The sequence below is a fragment of the Trachypithecus francoisi genome, unplaced genomic scaffold (assembly GCF_009764315.1).
Source record: "Trachypithecus francoisi isolate TF-2019V2 unplaced genomic scaffold, Tfra_2.0 Lachesis_group13, whole genome shotgun sequence".
Classification (NCBI taxonomy): domain Eukaryota; kingdom Metazoa; phylum Chordata; class Mammalia; order Primates; family Cercopithecidae; genus Trachypithecus; species Trachypithecus francoisi.
The window spans coordinates 65,157,930-65,166,626 of record NW_022681458.1 but is presented as its reverse complement, the minus strand read 5'-3'; the positions used below and the strand labels follow the sequence as shown (position 1 = coordinate 65,166,626).

Sequence of the window (8,697 nt, the reverse complement as noted above, 5' to 3'; positions counted from 1 at the left end):
GCTGATTTAACAGAGATCTGTGCTCAATTTTTAATTATCTCTTAAGTTTTCTATTTCAAAACAAGCAAAAATAGAAACCTAGAAATTACAAAAGCATTATTGATATTTTTTATGTCAGAAAGCCCAAATTGTCAGTCATAATTAAAGAAACAAACTTGGCCTACACTTTTTTAAAATGGTGAATGAATGTGTATATGCTTTTAATTTTTAAAAAACCGTTTGAGAAATACATCTGTTTTAATATATATATATATATCATATCATTTATTTCACTGTTTCACTTTAGTTATTTCACTGTGGACTGCAGGTCCTCAAGCACTATAACTCCACATACCAAGTGTGAAGCCACATGTTCCCAGATGAGTGAAGGCAGCACTAGAACACAGGGTCAGGTTGGCATGGCTGAGCCAGCCCTGGCTTTCCCTCACACCGGGAAGATGGCCAGAGAGCCCGGGAGCCAGTGGCAGGGAGGCAGGGCTAGCATCTCCAAAAGGAGGAGGTTTTTGCCCCATGCTTCTCTTTCCTTGCAGGAGAAAAATCTTTTCCAAAAGTCCCTAACAGACTACTTTATGTCTCATTGGCAGAACTGTGTCACTTGCTAACCCCTAAACTACTTGCAGGCCAAGAAGAAAGGGATCATCATGAATGGCTGGGAATGAATCATGGGCAACCCAGACTCCGGGCTTTGATCAGTCCAGTTTCCTCTTCCTAAGGTGAGAGGATGCCCATCCTCACTGAACAAGTAGTTTCCACAGATCTGAACAAAATCAGGGTCATTTTAGCTAGGACATAGAGAACTTCTGTATAGTAGATGACAGCAGTATCCACAAGCACTTGATTTAAACCAGCTGCTGGCCTGAGCACACAGCTTAAGAGAGTACATTCATACCCAGTTATTAAAATCATTCTAAAAAGCAGAATTTAATATTGTATGTTTACATATACACATATATGTTTACATATACACATACACTTTTTTAAACTGGAAGAGTATATAAAATATTACTGTTTTGTTGGGTTTATGAGTTGGTTTTAATTTTCCTGTAGCTTTTTATATTTTCTCATTTTTTGCAATGCACACATAATCACTTTAATAAACTGAAAAAAAATCATTTTCAATTATTTTGTGAAATAATATATTCATGTCCCCAATTGTATAGCAATTTTACACACATTATTTTACTTTTTGCCTATAAAATTGGGATAAGAATAATGCTTCATAAGAAAAATGCAATAATACATGTAAAATGCCAGGAATAGTACCTGGCAGATGATAGAAAGTCATTAAATAGTTATTTAATTTCTACTGTTATTATTTCACATTAACTCTCTGACAGAGTTAGAAAGGAATTACTGTCCTTATTTTATAGACAACCAAGGCTGAGAGAAGTTCAGTGATTTGCTCAAGATCATGCCACTTTCCAAGACCAGTGTTCCTTTCAATTACACCATCAATGTTCTTCATTCATGGTACAGATTATTTTAAAAAGTTATATTCCTAATTTCCTACCTAAAATTAGAATTTTGTTAAGATAGAGTATTTTAATTTTAAAAACCATAATGCAATGTATTTCTTTTCTGTTGCTGAAATTGAAATATAATTCACATACCATAAACTTCACCCTTTTAAAGTACATCATTCAGTGACTTTTTAGTATATTCATGAGGATGCACAACCATCCCTATTACCCAATTTTAGAACATTTTCACCACTCCAAAAGGAAGCCCCATATCTATCAGTAGTCACTCCCCATCTCCTCTCCCTCAAGCCCCTGGCAATCACTAATCTATTTTCTGTTTCTGTGGTTTACATACTCTAGACATTTCCTATAAATTGAATCATACAATATATGGCTCTCTGTGACTGCTCTTACTTAGCATAATGTTTTAAAACCTCATTCATGTTGTAGCATCTATCCACAGTTCATTCCTTTCTATGGCTAAATAATATTCCATTGTATGGATATACCACATTTTATTTAGCTATTCATCAACTATATGCTAAATTTATAGGGATGGCAATTTGACAGTTAATAAATAAACCAGTATATGAATCAGCAAAATGCAGTAAACCAGTAAAATAACTAAATAAAATGACAAGTAACCAAAAAACAAATCAATAAGATTCAGCTTGTCTCATCATCAGGATTTTTTAACTTTTTATTTAACTTTTTATTTGCAACAGTGCCTGAAAACTCTAAACACTGTTCACCTTAAATAATAAAGCATCAGACATACTTCTATTAAAAATTAGAAATATACAATTTTCACCTTACCTTGGAATGATTTTTTGTTTACTTTCTGTTAACTTACCAGAGACCAAAATATTCTAATTCTTTTCAGAATCTTTTGTGCCTCAACTCATCTGCAAGTCTTTTAGCCTAGAGTCCCCCAACTATAAACTATAAAATATGTGCATCTCTGATAAAGATAAGGTGCCAGAGAAGGTTTTCCCTTCCTTGGGGCTTTGAGATCCATGCTTACTTTTTTCTACAGACAGATTTTTAAATAGATGACCATTGGGATCCTGTCCAACTCCAGGAGTCTATGATTCTAGTTTTACGTTTGTGTTTGTACTCTTCACCACCCTCATCCTAATTCCATTCAAGTCAGAGAATTTAGATGTGACTAAACTTCTTGTGGCTCTGGTGGCAGGAGGAAATGAAACAAAAGGACAGTGGTACCAGATGCATCCTATTATAGCAACCCTAAAGATTTACATAGCGCTTCTCAATTTACAAAGCACATTCCCCATGCTATTTCTCATACAGTGCCCCATGGTAGCCCCTTGAGTAGGTCAGGCATTTTATCAAGCAGAAATCGAAATTTAGGAACCGGTCCAAGTTTATGGACAAATGACAGATCTGGGGCTCCTGCCTCCCAATGCCTGTTCATTTCATTGCCTTACTAAGCACCCACTTCCAATGGCACTGGGGCTGTGGAGAGTGAGCATCTGAAAGGCAAGCATTGATGACCAGCAGGTACTTACAGCATTCACAAGGCTGACTTCACTGACATACCTGTGCCAAATGGGAATAAAGAGAAGGGATTCAGAAATAAAGCAACAGACAGAGGAGCAAGCAAAACAATGTCCAAGTGCAGCCAAGGCCAATGCCTCCTGGACTATGTGGAAAAGAATACTCCGCACTACAAGCCCCTCACTTACTGAAAGCTTCCAAGAAATGAGGGCTTTCAAACTGCCTATGGAAAGTCATTTAGAGTTGGCACCGTCCATTCCATTTCAGACCTTTCCACCAGAACATTGCTTGGTGACGTAGTGGTCTTCACCCTGAGCTTCTACAAATGTATGTTAAGTTGTTATTAAGGACGTGTGGACAGAGAAGGCACACCACCACAGGTAAACTGTATGTAAAATAAGCAAACTTCCTTCCTCACATTTCAATCTATTTCAACATTCATCAGGTCCTTCAAAATTTTTGCCAGACTCCAAAACTTACATTTTGCCCCCACTTTTCTAACACCATTCCTTCATATACACCAGCTATGCACATACCAAGTGTTTGCATATAATCCTTCACTGCATCCCCGCTGTGAAGCAGGCATTATTCTCCCCATTTTACAGATAAGCATACTGGGCTCAGAAACATAATTTGCCCAAGCTACTTGTGGGTAGATCTGTCATTTAAACTCAGGTCTCTGTTGTTCCAAACCTATTTTCTTTCTGCTAAATTGCAATACCTCTAACTTGTTAAAATTTCAGGTAAAACCTTGAAATTCTAAAATATATATATATATATATAAACTTTTTCAAAATTAAAAGATTTTGCTATTCAGAAAAAAATCCTGTTTGGAAAGGCAAGCCAGATTACAATAACAGATATGCAGTTGAAATACATAAAACATTCTGAAGAAGTTTTTATTAGTATAAACTTGTGAGCATTCAAATTCCTACATATACTTACTATAAAGTCAATGAATAATGAAGCAGTCTTGACAAACACAGTTGCAACAGACATATTAACTCCTGCCTCCAACTGATTGCTGTATTTTGTTTAGATTGCATAGAATTGAGACTATCATAATTCACATACATTAACAGATGCAAACAGTAATAGTTTTCTAATAGCAGTTTGTGATGTCAAGCCACACCTTGATAAAACAGATGACAAAAAAAAAGCTTTATTCTGTTTGCACTGAAAACCTAGTTTACCTGCTTGCACAAATTGACATGTTAATTATTCACAGTGTGTTAAAAATTGGTATGTGTCACATTTTGGTGTGCATGTTGTATTTTTTAACTTTTAAGTTTGGGGTACATGTGCAGGTTTTTTACATAGGTAAACTCATGTCATGGGAGTTTGTTGTACAGATTATTTTATCACCCAGGTATTAAGCCTAATATACAGTTGTTGTTGTTTTTTCTGCTCCTCGCCTGTTCCCAGCCTCCACCCTCAAGTAGGCCTCAGTGTCTCTTGTTCCCCTCTTTGTGCCCATGAGTTCTCAATCACTTCACTTCCACTTATAAGTGAGAAAATGCAGTATTTTGTTTTCTGTTCCTGCGTTAGTTTGCTAAGGATAATGGCCTCCAGCTCCATCCATGTTCCCACAAAAGACACGATCTCATTCTTTTTTATGGCTGCATAGTATTCTATGGTATATATGTGCCACATACTTCATCCAGTCTGTCACTGATGAGCATTTAGTTTGAGTCCATGTCTTTGCTATTCTGAATAGTGCTGCAATGAACATTCACATGCATGTGTCTTTACGGTAGAATGATTTACATTCTTCTGGGTATAAACTGAGTAACGCGATTGCTAGGTCGAATGGCAGTTCTTCTTTTAGCTCTTTCAGGAATTGCCACATTGCTTTTTCCACAATGGTTGAACTAATTTATACTCCCACTAACAGTGTATAAGGGTTCCCTTTTCTCCGCATCTGTTATTTTTTGACTTTTTAATCATAGCCATTCTGATTGGCATGAGATGGTATTTCATTGTGGCTTTGATGTGCATTTATCTAACAATCAGTAATATTGAACTTTTAAAAATATGGAATGCTTCACGAATTCCATGTCATTCTTGCACAGGGGACATGCTAATCTTCTCTGTGTTATTCCAATTTTAGTATATGTGCTGCTGAAGCAAGCACACGTGTTTGTAATTTTTGTAGTCATTGAAAATATATTTAATATTTTTAATGAATTCTTCCCAAATTGATTTGTAAATTCAATGCAATCTCAATCAAAATCCTAGCAAGTTTCTTTGAAGAAATTGAAAAGTAGATGCTAAAATGTATATGGAAATGGAAAGGACCTAGAATTGCCAAAACAACTAGAAAAAGAATAATGAGGTTAAAGGATTTATTGCCCTACTTAATTCTAAGACTTACAAGAAAGCTACGATCATCAAGACAGTGTGTCTCTGAGGCAAGGATAGACCTATAGATTCACGGAACAGAACAGAGAGTCCAGAAATAAATCCAAAGTTATATGGTTGATTTTTGACAAAGATGTGAACATAACTAAATGGGAAAATCAGTAAAATAGTGCTGCAGAAACTAAATATCTAGAGGGGAAAAAAATAGCCTTACAACATATTTTTAAAACTAACACAAAATACGTCATAGGCCTAAACAGTAAGAGCTAACACTATTACATTTCTGGAAGAAAATATAAGAGAAAATGTTTGTGACACTAGTTAGGAAAGGCATTTTTAAACAGGACACAAAAAATACAACTCATAAGGAAAAATACTTACAAACTTTTTCAAAATTAAAAGCTTTTGTTCTTAAAAAACTAGCCGTGCATAGTGGCGGGCGCCTGTAGTCCTAGCTACTCTGGAGGCTGAAGCAGGAGAATGGCGTGAACCCGGGAGGCAGAGTTTGCGGTGAGCCGAGATCGCGCCACCGCACTCCAGCCTGGGCGACTGAGCAAGACTCCGTCTCAAACAAAAAGAAAAAAAAAAAAAAAAAACCTTTTGTTCTTCAGAAAAAAACTGTCAAAAAAGGCAAGCCAGACTGAAATAATAGATATGCAAAACATATCTGACAAAAAGGCTTGTATCCAGAATATATAAAAGATACTTACAACTTAAGAAGGCAAGAGCCCAATAAAATGGGGAAAAGATTTGAAGAGACTCTTTACAAAAGAAGTTATACAAATTCCAATAAGCACGTGAAAAGATGCTCTACATCTTTGTAGATGTAGGCAAATGTAGGCAAAACCTACATTTTGCCCCCACTTTTCTAACACCATTCCTTCATATACATCAGCTATGCACATATCAAGTATTTGCATATAAATTATGAGGGAAATGTCAATTAAAACCATAATGAGCTACTTACTATGTACTTGAGAATATCAAGGATGGGTGAAGAAGTGGGGCAACTAGAACTCTCATACATTGACTGTGTGAAAGTATAAAATGGTACTATTTCTTTCACAGTTAAACATGTACAAGCCATGTGACCCAGCAATCTTTATCCTAGATATTTACCCAAGAGAGATAAAGATGTGTCCACACAAAACTTTTACATCAATGTTTATAGCAGCATTATTCATAATCGTCAAAACTGAAAGCAACCCAAGTATCTATTAACTAGTGAATGGATAAACAAATTGTGGTATATCCAATGGAGTATTACTCACCACTAGAAGAACAAAACATTAGTACACTCAACAACATAGGTGAATCTCAAAAATATTATGCTAAGTGAAAAAAGTTAAACACAAAGGGCTACATACTATGATTCTGTCTATATGAATTTCTAGGAAAGGCAAAACCATAGCAACAAAAAGCAGATCAGTAGTTGGTTGGCTGTGGCCAAGAGTTGGGGGACTATATTGACTGTAGGGGCACAAGGGAACTTCTAGGGTGATGGAAATGTTCTAACTTGATCATGGCAATGGTTATACAGCTATATACAATTAGCAAAATTCATTAAACTATTCACTTAGAATTTTATCTTATGTGAAATATATCTCAATAAAATTATGGGGAATGGATTTTTTAAACATACTCGGGATTTGTTTTCTTTTTAAGGGATTTCTTTTGGGAAAAAAAAAGTCCTAGAATAAGAACAGAAGCATGTTCTCTTCTGAGAAATAATCCTTAGAAAATAGAAGTTAAGCCAAAATATGTAACATTACCTATGTCTTTTAAAACTTTTCTTGTCCCTCTAATCTCCATCTTAAGAAAAATTAGAAATAAATCAGTTACACTTTAAATACTTTTGGTAGAGTTGAATATGTACAGGACTGCTGAATATTAAATAGGTTCCCAGAGAAACTCTTCACAACAGGAGACCTTTCCATTTGACCATAGCCCTTAAGGCATTTAAAGATAAGTGAGAAACAAACTGTTTTGGTTCGTTGGTTTGGTTTTTTTTTTCTTTTTTCTTTTTTCATTGCTTAGCTTTTTCATCATGCTTTCCTACCACCAGAAATCATATTTATGACTCATCAGTCAACACCCAGTGTCAGATAATTGGACATTAACATACTTCACTTGAACTGTGATGAAAATGATATCACAATTTGCAAGGGATCCCTTGAAGATGAAACTGAAAGAAATGGTGGCCACATGTTGTTTCAAACCTGTATTCATTACACATCCTGACTGCATGTCATGCAAAAGGGGCCAAACAGATGTGTAAAAAATAGCTGTTTAACAGGGGGGAAAATACTGTAAAATTGTTTATGGCAGGACAGTGGGTTCTTATAGGCAAAGTAAATTACAAATAGATTTCTCAATTACTTTTTAAAGCCTGGTATTTGATTCTTATATAACAGTCAAAAAATCAATTTTGCATGGAATTTATGTGAATGCCTCATTATTAATAAAACAGTGGTTGGTGGCTGCTACTTCCTCCCCACAACAGCAGCACGCAGTGGGGAAGCATTCACATGCCAGGCTGTGCAATTATTTTTCTTTTTATCCTCTGGTTCAGCATCAGAAAAAAGAAAAGGAAGAGATGAATCCCAAGCAAATTTTAGGCATAGGCTTCTGGCAGCACCTATTTCATGGGAGCCAGCAGGTACCCTGAGAGTACTTGGTGATGGCTGCTGAGAGAAGTCCTCACCCTATTCCCTGCTCATATTGTACCTCGAAGGTCTTTTTCAAAAAAACTAAACGTATAATTAAGCAAATAACTCTAGTTGTTGAAAAAGCCATTGAGCTCTATCTTTCGCTCTATGCCTAGCAAATCCCACCTCAGTACTAGAGTCTACCGACCCTATGAATTGATTTAAAAGGACTGGCCAGTGGCAATTTTCCCCAAATTGTTTTATTTCTCCAAAATAAAATTATTAATTTTGAAAATAACTTGCTCCTGACCCAAACATTCTAAGAACATAAAAAGCGTAATTCTCATTCAACGAACAGGAAAATTGAATTTCACTAATGTCCACACTCTGCTCCCTACATTGCACTTAGATTCATCAAACCATGAACACTCCCCATTGCCCAAATGAAAAGTGTAGTGTGGTGAGAAAACCTAGCTTTTCTGGTTAGCCCTCCCTAACCAACTGGATGACTTTAAACAGTTATATCGCTGTTTTAGTCCATGTCTGTTAACTGGTGAAATAAGAGAGTTTTCAAAATTATCTGAGGTTTCCTTGAGCTAAGACTTGGCAATGAGAAGAAATCATTGTATTCCCATTACATGTGAAAAGCAAAAAGAGAATTCTATGTTTGGCCAACAACATGGAGAAATGTTAATCTTCAGAGGTTAAAT

At 35.8% G+C, this 8,697-nt stretch overlaps 1 non-coding gene across 1 annotated transcript; it reads right to left on the bottom strand.

The window, feature by feature from the left end:
• Nucleotides 1-5,006: 5,006 nt before the first annotated feature.
• LOC117095580 lies at nucleotides 5,007-5,112 on the bottom strand. The gene has a single exon (XR_004442097.1). It is a non-coding gene; the product is annotated as a U6 spliceosomal RNA (small nuclear RNA).
• Nucleotides 5,113-8,697: the final 3,585 nt, after the last annotated feature.